General features: G+C 43.0%; 1 protein-coding gene across 6 annotated transcripts in view; it reads right to left on the bottom strand.

The window, feature by feature from the left end:
* AFF3 (ALF transcription elongation factor 3) overlaps positions 1-15224 on the bottom strand; it is a 635458-nt gene that overhangs the window by 573791 nt on the left and 46443 nt on the right. The window lies entirely within an intron of this gene.

Genomic DNA, 15224 nt, shown 5'->3' on the forward strand with positions numbered 1-15224 from the left:
AGAAGCGTGCACTCTGTCAGGCTGGGTCTGGAAATGAAAAGACACCAGTGCACACCTGACCTTCACCTGCCATGTAACACAGATAAGAACAACAATCTGCAACTATAAGCCAGGGATCTGAGGGGTGTACGTTACCAGAGCATCACCTGACAAAAGCTTGCTGATACAAATTGCAGCCCGAACATTTAACCTGCTTCACCAATTTAACTTACCTATAGGGAGATAAACCTAAGAGATGTCATAAACAACTCCTAGGGGAGGTTGATTTCACATTTCAGTATGAAAGAAATACTTCATGACTCATCTCCAGGTTTGCCAGGATCCAGCAATATGATGTAAAGCTATCCCACGTTCTACATCAGTGATTAATGCAGAGATGAAAGAAGAAGGAAATCAGGAGACTAGAAAGCAGGGAAATCTAGAGTCTATAGAAATGAGGGCTACATGACTTCACGTCACTGTACCAAGACCACAAGGAACAGTCATCCCATTGGAGAATCTGGGGTCATTCTATGACCGAAGACTGGGGAGCAAGCATATGGGTATGGACCGAAGTAGAGATATGAGGTCAGGGTACAGATATCCATCTGAAATAATGATCGCAGTTTGTACTGACAGAAAAGAATATAAATGTTGCCATTTGGGCTATCCATAGTCATTGCTCCTAAGTCCACCTCAACTGAACAATAATATAATTGCTTCACCAATTTTGAAGTTCCGGTTTTAATTGTTCTCTATCTTAACTAAAACACATATAATAAATGTTTAAAACAGGTAGTTCTTAGCACTCACAATGCACAGGACTCATAAGTTTAATATTAGCACTGAGGAGCCAGAAAAAGAAATCCTTGCCCTCAAGAGAAAAAAGCATTAGACCATCTTCTAAGACCGTGTTCTGGGGTCATCAGATAAACACAAGCACAGACCTTTGGGGCAAGGAGAAGATATCAGCTAAAAATTAAGATACAAACTGACTCACATAAATGCTTCTAAGTATCTTTTCAGCCACAGAATGGATACAATCATTGAAAACAATTGCTAATCAAAACATTAAGTAAAAAGAAAAAAAAAAATTAAGCAACCATGAGATGGGCAAAAAGAATGAATAATAAAGTTACCACTTCTTGAGGACCTACTGTGTGCTGGGCTATATTATCTTATTTAATCTGCATAGCAAATCAGTTGCATAGGCATTATTGCCTGTTTTATACATGAGGAAACTGAGGTTAGGAAACAGAGAAGTTAGGTTACTAGTCCAAGGTAGTACACTTTGTAAATGGCATAGTCAGAACCCACCACAGGCTGGCTCCAAACCTCTGCCCTTCCCATTATCAAATGGCAGTGTTCTGGAATTTTATCAGCCAAGCAGATTTTTTTCCTTAAAATTTAAACTGTCTTATTCAAGGATTTTTAAAGGAGGCATTCAAAGTTATTTTTGTCACCTGTTTCAACATGTCACAATTCCTTATGCCAAGAATCTATTAACTTTACTTCACCCAAATATCTTGTGACACAAATTAAGCCTATTTACCCTTTCTATGTCATCAAGGTAACACTTTTTATAGAAGCAGTAACAGAGCTTGAAGAGACAGTCTGTCTTTATGTAGAAACTAAGAAGAAACTGCAAGAAACTCTGCATGAAAAAGAATCACTTAGTTTCAAATTACTTTCATAAGGTAGTTTGACTAATTTGTCTGCTGCATCATTACTGTTATTAATAAAATTACATTTAGGTGTTGGGGTAGATTGGACCAGGTGGGGTGAACAGTTGTGACCATTTTCTTCGTCCATAAAACTTGTCAAATTAGTGGTTTTACGAGGATACAAAGTTTTTATGTGTTTGAAATGCTGACAAAAAGAGCCATACCTAAAATGACAATGAATTTCAGACAATCCTAGCACAGGAAAGCCTGTTTGATTAGAATTATATTTATTTGAAATATACAATAATTGGACACAGTATATTATTCATCCTGAATTAAAAAGCTGAAAGTAAATCTCAAGATGTTTCTCTATATATACCTTATTGTACCTGTTGGAGACCACACACACACGTGTATATGCACACACATACTAATTACAAATAACGTCAGAAGGGACCTCAGAACCCATACCCTATAAGCCTGTCATTAAGAGATACTGAGATAACTTCTGATAGGATGATGGCCACAAGGAAGGACCTTGGAGCCAGACCACCTGGGCTAAACCCCCAGCTCCGCCTGCACTGGCTGTGGCACGTTGGGCAAGGTACTGTTTCCTTCTCTATCAAATTGGGAATAACAGAACTGGCCTCACAGGTTAGGAAGATTAAGTGAGACACCGCACATGTAAAGGGCTCACCACACTTCCTTATGAAGAAAAACTAAGAAACCCCAAGGCCAAATAGGCTGATGAGCGCCCTTCAAAGGAGATCCTGCTGTTAAATGTCAGAGCAACGTCCCAGGGCACCTGACTTTGCCAGTCTTGTCTGTTTGAAAACATTTTTAATAATCCGTGTTCAACAGTTCACCGTGAGAAAAGTCCACTGATTTTTCCTGGCAAGTTAGCCTCATCCAATTTCTTCCGAATCAAAAAACCACCCCAGCCTCCTCACATTAGGTGACTCATCTAAAGCAGCTGCCCACTGGGGCAAGCAGGGAGAGCGAGGGATGGATTGTGGGAACAGATGCAAACTAGTATATACAGGAGGGATAAACCACGAGGTGTCTCAGATGGTAAAGAATCTATCTGCCTGCAATGCAGGAGACCTGGGTTCAATGCCCAGGTCAGGAAGATCCCCTGGAGAAGGCAATAGCAACCCACCGCAGTATTCCTGCCTGGAGAATCCCATGGACAGGGGAGCCTGGCCAGGGCTGCAAAGAGTCAGACACCACTGAGCGACTAACAGTTTCAGTTTCAAAACACAAGGTCCTGTTGCACAGCACTGGGAACTATATTCAACATTGTATGCCAGACCATAATGGAAAAGAATATGAACACAAATATATACATATGTATAACTGAATCACTCTGCTGCACAGCAGAAATTAACACAGCATTGTAAATCAACCATACTTCCATAAAACAAAGCAGGCAACCATGAACCCCACTCTCTCCAGGCTTCCATCTCTCTGACGATTTCTTCAACCTCCTGCCCAGACTGCCTTCCAACCCACTGCTCCTCTGGGTCCTCAGCTAACATATTCTCCCCTCCCTCTTCCTAGGTGATCCTGTCCAACCACATGACTGTCTCTAGCACCTATGTAACAATAACTCCCAAATATTTATTTTGTCCTTGCCTTCTTTCAAAAGGTCACTACCACACAGCAAACTTGCTCCAGGCAACTCTACCTGGATGGTCCACAGGGATTTCAAATGGAACATTTTAAGATCCAAACACTCCATCCGCCCCCACTCAGCCTGCTCCTCTTCCTATACTCCTACCTCATCACACAAGCCAAACATCCTCAAAGCACCTTTGCCCACCCCCACCCCCGGCCCAGTCTCCCTTATTCCCCCAACAAGTCAATCAGCAAAATTTCCAGTGTAATTCCCTACAGACTTCTCTAGTCCTCCTCTTCCCTCTGTCCTTCCTGCCTGACCTGATCCTCCAGACATGGCCCATCACAGCCCCCAGACTCACCCATGCCAAATGCCTTCTAGAAATAATAATAAAATATAAGCGGGGCCGTTTTGCTCCCCTGCTCACACAGCAGTCCCCGGCCTACTGGACAATGTCTAAGCTCATTGAAATGCCATGTGGGGCCCTCCGCACCCAACCTCCCCTCCTGCTGCTGCCTACCTGGAACGCTTCAGACCCACAGCCCCTGCACTGGTCACAGCGACCATCACAACACAGCGCCCTGCACCTCTCGGCCTCACTTATGTACTGCACCTGCAGCACCCTCTTCTCCTAGCCTACCTCCAATCCATCCTTTAAAACTCAAACTGGGTGTCACTTTCCCCAGGAAATCTTCCCCGAAACTCCGTAATGGAGAGGGTACTCTCTTATGTACTCCACTGGGTTCCCTATTAAAACTGGTACAAACCCTACTGAGATTATTTGAAATAATCCATTTGAAGCTTAAGGTAAAAATGTGTCTGGCTTAATAATCTCAATCCAGAAACCTGTAAATCTAGAGAAAGAGATATGAAGAGCAGCTTAGGCATACATATTGTGTTAGATTATTGTATATACTATTTCAGGATGTTAAAACATTACTTTTATCCTGCTGAGGGATAACAGTAAAGAAAAGAATAGAAATCAACTTATGTATCTAATTATCTACCTAAATAGTAGAAATGAAATTACCACACTTTCTTTTTCTACTATAAATATTTAATTTCCATATTCAGAACTTGTTAACTCAGCCTTGAAGTTTTCATTCAACTTGCAGGGTGGGAGGGGAGAGGCAGGGACTAAAGTGGTATGTAAAATTCACTGCTTTCCCATAAGATACTTTTCTCAGATACTCTGCTCGTACTAAAAGATTAAAGTCTACTTACTGAAAAACAAAGACACACTCTAAAGGAAAGTCACCTAAAAGATTTAGTTCTCAGAAGAAGCCATTACCATATTCTGGGGAAGGATCTACCTTTGATGAAAACACACACACACACACACACACACACACACACACACACAAACGGGAGAGTCCAGCCGAGCCGCCCACTCTGGCACATGGAGGTGATTCTGAGAAGGACTCAGCAGCCTCTGCAGGCAACATCTGTCCTGAGCGCCAATATTATGACCAGCAGATGATCATGGCACTTGGGAATAACATGGATGCTCCCTCCTCATCCCAACATGAGCCCAGACAATGGGAGCCCGGCAAAGGCTTCATGCTGAACTTCCACACCCAGCCATACAACACAGCCATACAACTATTACCTGTTCAATTTTCCACCAAAGAGTGAGCACTGTTAACATACGGAGGTTGTTGAAGAGGTATGGTTTCCCCATCACTGCTGATGCTACAGCCTGCTCCCTCAGGATGACAGACAGCTTACATACTTGGCTCAGAGGGTCTCTAAAGTTACATCCTCCCTCCAAGGAATCCTCATTTCCACTGCTGCTGTGGACCACAAGAGGGGTAAGTGGCACGTTTCAGAAAGTGGATGGACCAACCCATTCTGGATCCTGAGCGTCTATTTCAGTGAACTGCAGAGACAGGCCAGCCTATCTCGTCAGTCAAGCCCCAATTCTGAATTACATAGCCAAAGTTCAGAATTTAGCTGACCACTATCAATTGCTTTTTTTTATTCCAAAGGAACAGCTTGGTGTTCCTTCTTGCTGTTGTTGTTTGTCGTTCAGTCAGTAAGACATTTCGGACTCTTTGCGACCCCATGGACTGCAGCATGCCAGGCTTTCCTGTCCTTCACTATCGCCTGGAATTGCTCATCACCATTGAGTCGGTGAGGCCACCCAACCATCTCATCTTCTCTTGCCCCCTTCTCCTGCCTTCAATCTCTCCCAGCATCAGCGTCTTTTCTAATGAGTCAGCTCTTCACATCAGGTGGCCAAAGTATTAGAGCTTCAGCATCAGCCCTTCCAATGTGTGTTCAGGATTGATTTCCTTAGGATTGACTGCTTTGATCTCCTTGCAGTCCAAGGGACTCTCAAGGGTCTTCTCCAGCACCAAAATTTGAAAGCATCAATTCTTCTTGCTCAGCCTTCATTATCATCCAACTCTCATATCTGTACATGACTACTGGAAAAACTGTAGCTTTGAGTATACAGACCTTTGTCGCCAAAGTAATGTCTCTGCTTTTTAACATGCTGCCTAGGTTTGTCATAGCTTTTCTTCCAAGGGGCAAGCATCTTCTAATTTTGTGGCTGCAGTCACCACTCACAGTGATTTTGGAGCCCAAGAAAATAAAATCTGTCACTGTTTCCACTTAGGGCCCAACACAGCAAACCACTAACTCAGAGCCTCCCCTCCTTGACTGGGGAAGCTGTGCAAATCACCTGGCTACCCCGTTATCTGTATCATTATTGATAGTCATTAAATAATGTTTTCTCCAAAGTGAGAGAAAATACATTAATTTGATGATAACAGTATAAATCAAAGCAATAACCAAACCCCTGCTTCCTTCTGCTGGGTCTGATCTGTCTCCACGCCTGGGGCAGCTGTTTCCCTCTCACTTAGTCCCTATCTGAAGAAGTTACACAGACTCTAATGTTGCCTACTACAGGAAATGGTTAAATGCAATTGGATAACACTGGATTATGAGGTAGAAGGCAATATTCCAGCCACTAAAAGCACAAACGCAAAGTGCTGCCCCAAACAACAGGCTAAAAGCAAAGGTGAGCACTTCCTCTGAAGGGGGTCACACGTGTCTCCAGGCTGCACAATTTAAACTAGTCACTATCATTCCTGAAAAGTCAGCTCTGTCTTCCAAATCTGAAATAGTCACAATTGCTGAAGCCCAATCTGGCGTGCTCCTATCAGCTACAGTCTTCCATGCCTATCTCAGAGAACGAAAATCTGTGTGTGTGTATGTGTGTGCATGCACACAAACCCTCATTAAGAAGATAAAGTAAATAAATTTCCCGCCAAGCTCACAGTACACTCAAAGTCAACTGTGCTGTATTTACTCACATAATCAGTCTCATCTGCACTTATTTTTCTAATGAAACAGGACTGGAAATTAAACATGGCTAAACAGCAGCTAAGTCTGACTGCCTAATGGACTCGGGCACTCTGCTGAGCAAGGGACGGTCCCCCCAGAGGCTCTGAGCCCACCATGGGTTCCACCTGGAGCTGAGCTGTGATTTCTTTTAGGACACTGGGAGAGGTGCAGTTTGCAGCTATGGCCACAGGGTAGTGCAGTAATTCTGCAAATAGTTACCCCCTCCCCCATCACGGCCACCTCCCTGCACCACCCTACCCCTAGCTTCTTCGTAAAGAGAATGGGACCATTTGGTCTGAGTCCTGGGCACCTACAGGAACGTTTGTGAGATTCCTGAGAAACACAGAGTATTTGTAAAATTCTAAATCCAGTCACTCTAAGCGCTGGCTCTTAATGCAGAAGGCCTCTGTCTCTGAAGGGCTGACAAGAACTGTAAAGCTATAAAAAGTGATTAGCCCATTTATTATAAACTTTGTTTACTTAGGTTTTATGTTTATTTCCCACTATATCCCCACTAGGATACAATTAACCACCCCCTCACTCATCAAAATTGTATTAGGAAGATTCACGAAAATAAAATAAATGCTGCATCAAAATGTAACCTCCCAGCACTGTGGAACCGTAACGCTATTATGCAGAGCCTTCTCAAAACAAAAAGATGATGCAAAATTTGTTAAGAGCTTCTTTTCAAAGGAATGTTTATTCTTTTACTTCTTGCTACTCAAGGTTTGGTCTAAGGACCAGCAGTTCTATCTGGGAGCTGATTAAAATTGCAGACTCATAACCCTACCAGGGAAACCTGGTGTGCTGCAGTCCAGGGGGTCCCAAAGCATCAAGACACGACTGAGTGACCGAACAACGGTAACAACCCTGCCCTGCACCTACTAAATCAGAATCTATGCTTTATCAAGATACAAGTTATCTAGATGCAGGGAGCCTGAGCAGCGCTGGCCTGAGTGATAGATAAGTATATGGACCTTTGTACTTCAAAACTATTTTCTAACCTAAGTCTTTTCTTCCTCAAGATACATTTTATAGAAAAATAAATATATCTTGAAATTCTAAAACAAAAGTAGACAGATTATTTCCCCAGAACTGCTGATGATTGGCTAGAATAAAGCCTTTTTCTATCTAAACTGCCAGGTTACTAATTATCATTTCCATGAACCTGACAGAAAATTTGGTCTGTCACTTCATAACTCAGGTAAACAGTGCAGGTATGACAAGAAAAATTTACCTAAGACTAACAGACTCCTATTACAACCTCCAGAGGATTTTCAGAAACTAATTTCCTGTCCATAAGAAAAGGAAAAATAAAATTGTTTCAGTTCAAGTTAAGCACATAGCTCTACACTGAGTTGCTATGTGCGTGTGGTCACCAAATTACAGTCACTGTTGTTTACTGCAGCTAACAACGAGCCTCCTGGGAAGAAATTAATGTGAAGAAGCCTAAGTACCCTCCACGCCCTTCTCCACATGTGAGTAGAGAAATTGCAAAGGGTAAAATACACAAGTGAACACAATTAATGACTATGGCTCTTTGATTCCTGCTTGCATGTGATAGGAATGATCATAGAATTGTGACGCTGGAAGGACTCAGAGATAACTTCCTGCTGCCAGTCCACTTACTCTGGAAACTCTTTCTACAAAGTCCCTGGCAGGGGGTCTCAGCCTCCTAGGGACAGGTCATCGATACTCTCTGAGACAGCCTTGTCACTCACACCCACTGACCTTAATGACATCCTTGGACAACCCAGTGAAATACCTGGGAGCACTCAGAGCCCCTATCATGTCCCCAGGTATTTCACATCCCCAGGTATTTCACGTCCCCAGGTATTTTGTTTCCATAGACTAAAACCCATTAAGCTCCTCGGATAGTGTGGTACCCTCTCATCCTGGTATAACTGTGTTATTTTGTTTTTACTGAAACTAAATTATGATTAGCCTGACATAATTTAATGAGACCCACAGAGCCAAATGAAGTCATTTGATGTAATGGGTGGTAATTCAATACATTCTCAGTTAAACATCAAAGATTATGTAATGGTTAATATATCTACACGTTACTAGTACAACTGTAAGTAAGGACATATCTGTCTGCTCAACCATGATGTACAACTAAGAAAATCTACTGACCTCTACTCAAAAAGGTCCCTGGGTCCTACTGCCAGGGACAGAACTCTGCACCAGATGGATGACCTGATCCAACATGACCTTTCTGTATCCTTCCCTGTTTATGATAAAGAGACATTTTGAAGGAAGTAAAGGGTATAAAAGAACTGCGTTTGGCATTCACAAAGCAATTGACACTTTCATTACTTAACATCACAACCTTATGAGGTAGGCCGGTATAAGTGCTGTCATTTTATAAGTGATTAAACAAGACTGAGAATAGGAAATGAGAAAGATCTTGAGCTGCCCAGGGCCAAACAGAAAGCAAGACTGGAGCCAGCTGAATTCAGAAACCTCAATTAAATTCCCAAACAAAAGAGAAAAGGCAACACTAAAATAAGTTTTATGGGTTCCACTCTAAAACAAAACAAGGAAACATTATGTTATCATTAAATGATATTAAAATCATCTTTTATGGCCCTGATTTTGCCACCAAAGCTTTATCCTACCACCCCTCCCCCCCCCAAAAAAAACCAAATTCCTGCATTTCATTTTTAGGGAGGTTTTTTTCTTAATTTGACTGTTATTTTAACCAAAATTATGCCAAAGGGCCTCGTTCAAGTTGCTAAATTTAAAGTGCCATTGATTAGATCCATTCTGGTTCACAAGGACATTCTCCCGAAATAGACTTTTAGCATTTTGTAACCCTCCTACATTTTCACAGAAGAGAATCTGGAACACAGGAAGGAATCATTTCCTCACACACAAAATTCATTTTCATCGTCATCAAAAGGCACTTGGTTAAAACCCTTGGTTAAAGCTCGTCTGCACATCCAGTGCGCATCCTCCCCATTATCCTGACACCCAGTTTGAGAACCTGGGTCCTTAGCTTCAGCGCCCTGAATTAAGCCATCTCCCCACCACCCCACCCTCCAAGATACACCACTCACGGAACCACAAAGGGATGCACCCCTCAGCTCCCTGCGCTCAGCACTGCTCTGATTCCCACCTCTTACTGGCCACCAGCCCCTTCAAGGGCGCAGCCCTCCTGCCCTGGCCCTGGCAGTCACTCTGCTGTAAACTTTCTCATCCCTGCACCTGGGGAGGCCCTTTTCCACGCTCTGTGCATGCGTGCTCTGGGCCGATGATGGGCCCCGCAGACAATCATCCTCCACCTTCGGCCAATGAGAAGGAGCGCAGCCAACAGGACTGCTCTGGACCAATGGGTTCCAGCACGCCCAGGGCTCAGGCCACGCCCAGTGGAGGTGCTGGGTACCAGTTTCGCCTCTCCTTCTGGTAAACTGCTTCCAACTGTACAGAAGGAATGGGGATAGGCCTGAAAATGTTTGCTTTGTTGGAGCTAGAGGAAAGGGCTGAGGGTCAAGATCAGGAATGAGGGGCCGCTTTCTGACCCTTCATGGGGGGAGCCTAAGGAGGCCTGATAGAAGGTGATTGATTTTTAAGACAACCAAACAGGCCCGCTGGCGCTCCTAGGAAGCCTTCGACATGGAGACTACGAGGTTAGTGGCTCCTCCGCTTGGCTCCCCGTCCGCCTACAGGGGTGCAGTCCATCCCCAGATGAGTTATTAATAGTTAATAACTTCATCCAACAAGCTCCAAGCTTTATTCCCTCCTTATTTCTAGTCACAACCTTCCCTCCACATGGACTTTCCTCCCTTTCCCCTTCTCCTTCGGAAAGTCCACTTCTCCAGGATGCCTTTCACAGGCGCCTCTGCCCTAAAGGTCTCTTCCCCTACCCTCGGTGTTGCTCAGTCGCTTCTTTGTGTCCGACTCTTTTGTGACCCCATGGATTGTAGCCCCCAGGCTCCTCTGTCCTTGGGATTTCCCAGGCAAGAATACTGGAGAGGGCTGCCATTTCCTTCTCAACCCAGGGGATCTTATTGACCCAGGGATAGAACTCAAGTCTCTGCTTTGGCAGGCGAGTTCTTGACGGTGGAGCCACCAAGGAAACCTGCCTCCCCCTCAAAAGGGCAGCCTCAGCTTCTTCCTATAGCAAATCCTGATCTGGATGGCTTATTCTCCTTCAAGTTCCGTACAAATCCACTTTCCTTTGAATTACTACAGTAGGGTTTTTGTTTTTGTTTTTTTTTTCCCCTCCTAAAGTACAGGTTTCAACCCATGGATAAGGAATTTTTAAAAAATAGAATATAAAATACCAAAGTACATCTCCCATAATGCAGGCAAGTGTTATTTGTGACACTAGTTTCAGTTATGAGTCTGTGTGCACACAAATGATGTGGTGGGTTGCAATCGTTAAACATACTTGCTACTGTGAGTCATGGTAGAAAACCTTTGAAAGCAACTGTTCTCTGACACCTAACCTAGAGGCTGCCTGATGCTCTGTGAATGCTCACTGAACAAGCTGATGAGTATGATATGATCCATTTGTTACAACTTCAAAGGTTCCACTTGCAAAGAATATAAAGTAGAATGCCTACTGGAACCCAAAGAAATGGATTCTGGGCCATGTGAAGCTATGGGTCAGAGGAGTAGGAGAGAGGAAGCTGAATATTTACTATTTTATTCCAACAGACTTTCTCCCCAGTAAGTAACATGTGTCTATATTTAAGGGAGATTAGATACAATTTTGACTTGAGTTCACTGTGGAAAGCTTATCTCGGTCACTGAAAGCACCTCATGATTACAGAGTTCTGAATCTTTGAAATATCTGGTATAGGTAATTCCACCATGACTCATAAAAGCATCTTTCAGAGACACCATGAAAGCCTTTGTTCCAGTTCTTTCTTTGCCCAAGATGCCGCTATGTCCCCTCAATACCCCACCCCCACCGTCTGTAAAAATCCCATTCATCTTTCAAGGCTTAGTTCAAAGGCCACCTTTTCCACGGAAGCCTTTTTTAAAAAACTCGATTTTTCCTCTTTCCCTCCTCCACCACCCACCCACCCTGGTCCCAAATATGGTTTCTTTCACTTCGGGATCACCAGTGTGGAAGCCTTCCTTTTATACATGTGTACTTGTCTCATCTCCACTAGACAATAACACGCACAACTCACGCTTTACTCTTCTCCGCATTCCCTCTGGTAACCAGCACGAGCTCTTGTCTTTAAGAGGTGATCAATACAATGTGTTAAGTGAATAAATGAAAGCAACTGTTACGCCATTCAAAGGGATGGTCTTTATTTTAAAGGCCCTGAGGAATGGCGTATATGCCCAGCAGCTGATCAAAAGCTTGTGGAGAATTGGAAGAAGAGGGGACGAAGGGGACAGAGATGGAGTTTGAGAAGGGGCTCGGCTCCTCTAGGCATCTGTCCCTGTAAACTTACTGAATCCCCAGCTCTTCAGGGACTCAGCTCTAAGAATGAAGCTAGGGAGCTGGGCACAGGATGCATGCCTTCACCTGCTCCAAACTCTCCACTCCTGCTTCAAACCAGAAATGGGAAGTAGAAGTGGGAATAAGGGCAGCCCTTCTCAACTTTAAGGTATGGCTGAAAAGAAAAACTGAAACTGCTGTCTGGATGATTCAGGTTCAAAATTTCCACCCTCCCCCCACCTTGAAAAAAAAGAATGGGGGTTTCTGGAGGGGAGGGGAGGAGGGGAAAGGGTGTGCAAGGAAGCAGAGGAGATTAAATTCAACAGTACTGAGCTCTTTAGTTCATATTGTCTCTACAGTCATTTGGGGATGCTTTCAGTGACCACTAGACTAAGCTAGCTCAGGTTCAAAGCACAGTCACAACTAATAATCTCAAATTTGTTTTATTGGAAAATGATGTCCAGCAGTGAAAACACTGTTAAAATCCCATTCTCTTTTGCCTTAGTACCTTCTCCGCTCCCGCCCCGCCCCCAAATAATAGTGTTTTCCTAAAAGGGATTAAAGAAAGAAATTTTTAGTGGTCTCTATTTTAAATTTATATACATTTTATAAGCTAATTCAAATAGGGCAGCAGATGTAATTTCCTAAATCATGGTATTTTGTTTTCAAATCTTTAATTTTAAATTAATATAATTAAGGGCTCTGATCTTCTCTTTCTTTAATATTATACCAGAATCTTCATCAAGATTTTGTTTTGTAATAAATTCCAGACCTGCCCTCATAAAATGGGAATACATCTGTAATACTTTAGAAAATACACTGGATTTAAAATCAGAAAAGTTGAGCTTTGAAATTAATGCTTGGTTCAAACATGGCTCCTCCACTTCTACATGTGTGACCTTGGGCAGGTCAGCTAATCTTCCCAACCCTCAATTTGCCAATCTGTAAACTGGGAATAAAAACAGTACTTGGGGAAAAAAAAAAAACAACAGTACTTGGTTGTTCCCTAAGGTTGTCGTGAAAATTAAATGAGCTAAGCCATGTAATGTACTTAGAATAGAGTTTAAAGATGCTAAGTATGTGCATTGTACTTACAGCGTGTCTGGCTAAGTGTCTGTTAAATGTTAGTTTAAAAATTCGGCTGTCATTTGTTTTATGGTCTCAGTAAAGTCATTCTACAGTTCAAGGCCTCTACTTCCTTATCTGTAGAATGGGACTGCTACCACTTACCACTTCTGGGACTGTTATGAGATTCAAGTAAGGAAACAATGGATATGAAAATGTTTTGACCCACAGAAAGTACTCAAATGTTAGTTATTTGGGGTCCCCTATAAGCGTAAAAGTAAACCATAAACTTAAAAACAGAAAAACGTAAAAGTGAACCAGAAAACTGAGTTAGAAAATAGCGTCCATTCCATGTTAGAAATGTATACTTAAGGAGTTTGGTTTCGCTTTAACTGATCAGAAATATATAAGCTCTTAGAAGATGTAACTTCTGCCTCTGCAAACTAGAAATGCTCCCTCAATCAAGCCAAAGTGTTCTACTATGTTTTAATCAAGAAAGCCTGCACAGTTTCATAAGCCAAAGAGAAACTGATGAATTGAATAAACTCTGACTGCATGTACAGCAACTTAAAAAAAAAAAAAACGCTTATTTTTTAATTTTTTTAAATAATAAAAGTACTGTAGCTAATATAAATTTCAAGTCAATTCAACAGACATTTTTTGTGGAACTGTGCTCCAGGTAACTCAGCCAGAAACTAAAGATGCACAGGAAAAAAGAGCTTAGGCATGTGCTGGAAAAGTCACAGATTATGACTGATAATTTCAAAATATCCCTTGTAAGAGTTGTAAGGGGGCTTCAGTTTTGAGTCAGCAAGCAGACAAGAAGCATAAAAACTCACCAAAACAAAAAGTTCTTTCCTTTGACTGAAAAACTGCCTTTTAAAAACAAAAGTCAAGCACAATTTCTATCTCCAAACCTACTGAATTTGTGCCAGAAACCAACATTTCAAAGTGTAAACCTGTAAAGTAATAAGTATCTATAAATGAAAGACTGAAATAAACCCCAGAAGCAACAACACAGTAATTAGCGACTTTTATAGAGTAATAACATGTTTCATATTCTTTTTACACTGACTCTTTGAAGTTTCCAGTGTAATATATAAAACTTTTATTACATTAGGGCCCATCCTTGTGTATTTTATAGGTGCCAGCATTATGCAGAGCAAGCTGCACTTGCTGATCCTCACATCTTTTATAAGAAACTGTTTGCTAATGGACTAGCTTTGTGTCCAGTTTAGTTTGTTACACCTGGTTTTAGACAGAGCAGTCACTGGAAGCATGAAGCAAGGGAAACATACACATATCCACAAATCATCTATATGATCTATAAATCAAATAGCAGTTTAGCTTTAAAATTGCACACTGCATATTCATGTGCACACCACTTGCAGTTTTAGACACATGTGAACTCTTTACTGAATTAAAGAAGAAAAGGGAGGGGTGGGGGGAACCAAACCTCAGCTCTACAATAAGCGATTTCCAGAGGCAGAACAGAATGCAGTTAATATGCTTGTTCCACAGATGTTCATTCCGTAAATATTAAACATAACACAAGTTCCTCCAGGAATATGCAGGCAGTAATTTTACCACCTGAATAGGGCTGGTTGGAAACATTTAGGAGATGGGGGGAGGCGGTGGATAAGAGGGATGTGGAAGCAGCCAATGGGATTTTTAACACACCCGAAACTAGAATTAAACTGTTTCCAGCGGCGCTTTACCTACAGCAGCTCCGCAATGTGAGGAGCCGGAGCCACAGAACCCCGAGGGCTACCGCCAGGCCGCCCGCTCCCCAAGCTGCGAGCCGTCAGCGCGGAATAAAGGGACACACGGGGCGCCAGTGGGCTGGAGCTGGGACAGGAGGAGTGTGGCCAGGCGAGGTGTGAAGAAAGAGCCCAAAGGGATTGCGAACCTCGAGGAAATGAGTCTCCCAAGGCCAGGGCCTCCGGAATTCCCGCACGGAGAAGCACTCGCCCCACTGCCCTCGGGTTCACTTTCTGTCTCGGGTGGGAGTGGGTGGGAGAGATAGAAAGGATGTGGCCGCCAGGACCCGGCGCAGACAGGCGGGAGGCTGGAGCATCCTCTAAGGGCACTTGGCAGCAGCCTCAACTCCAGGGGGTCGCTGATGTGAACGACGGGGTGCGCA

The sequence above is a fragment of the Bos javanicus genome, chromosome 11, assembly GCF_032452875.1.
Source record: "Bos javanicus breed banteng chromosome 11, ARS-OSU_banteng_1.0, whole genome shotgun sequence".
Taxonomy (NCBI): Eukaryota; Metazoa; Chordata; class Mammalia; order Artiodactyla; family Bovidae; genus Bos; species Bos javanicus.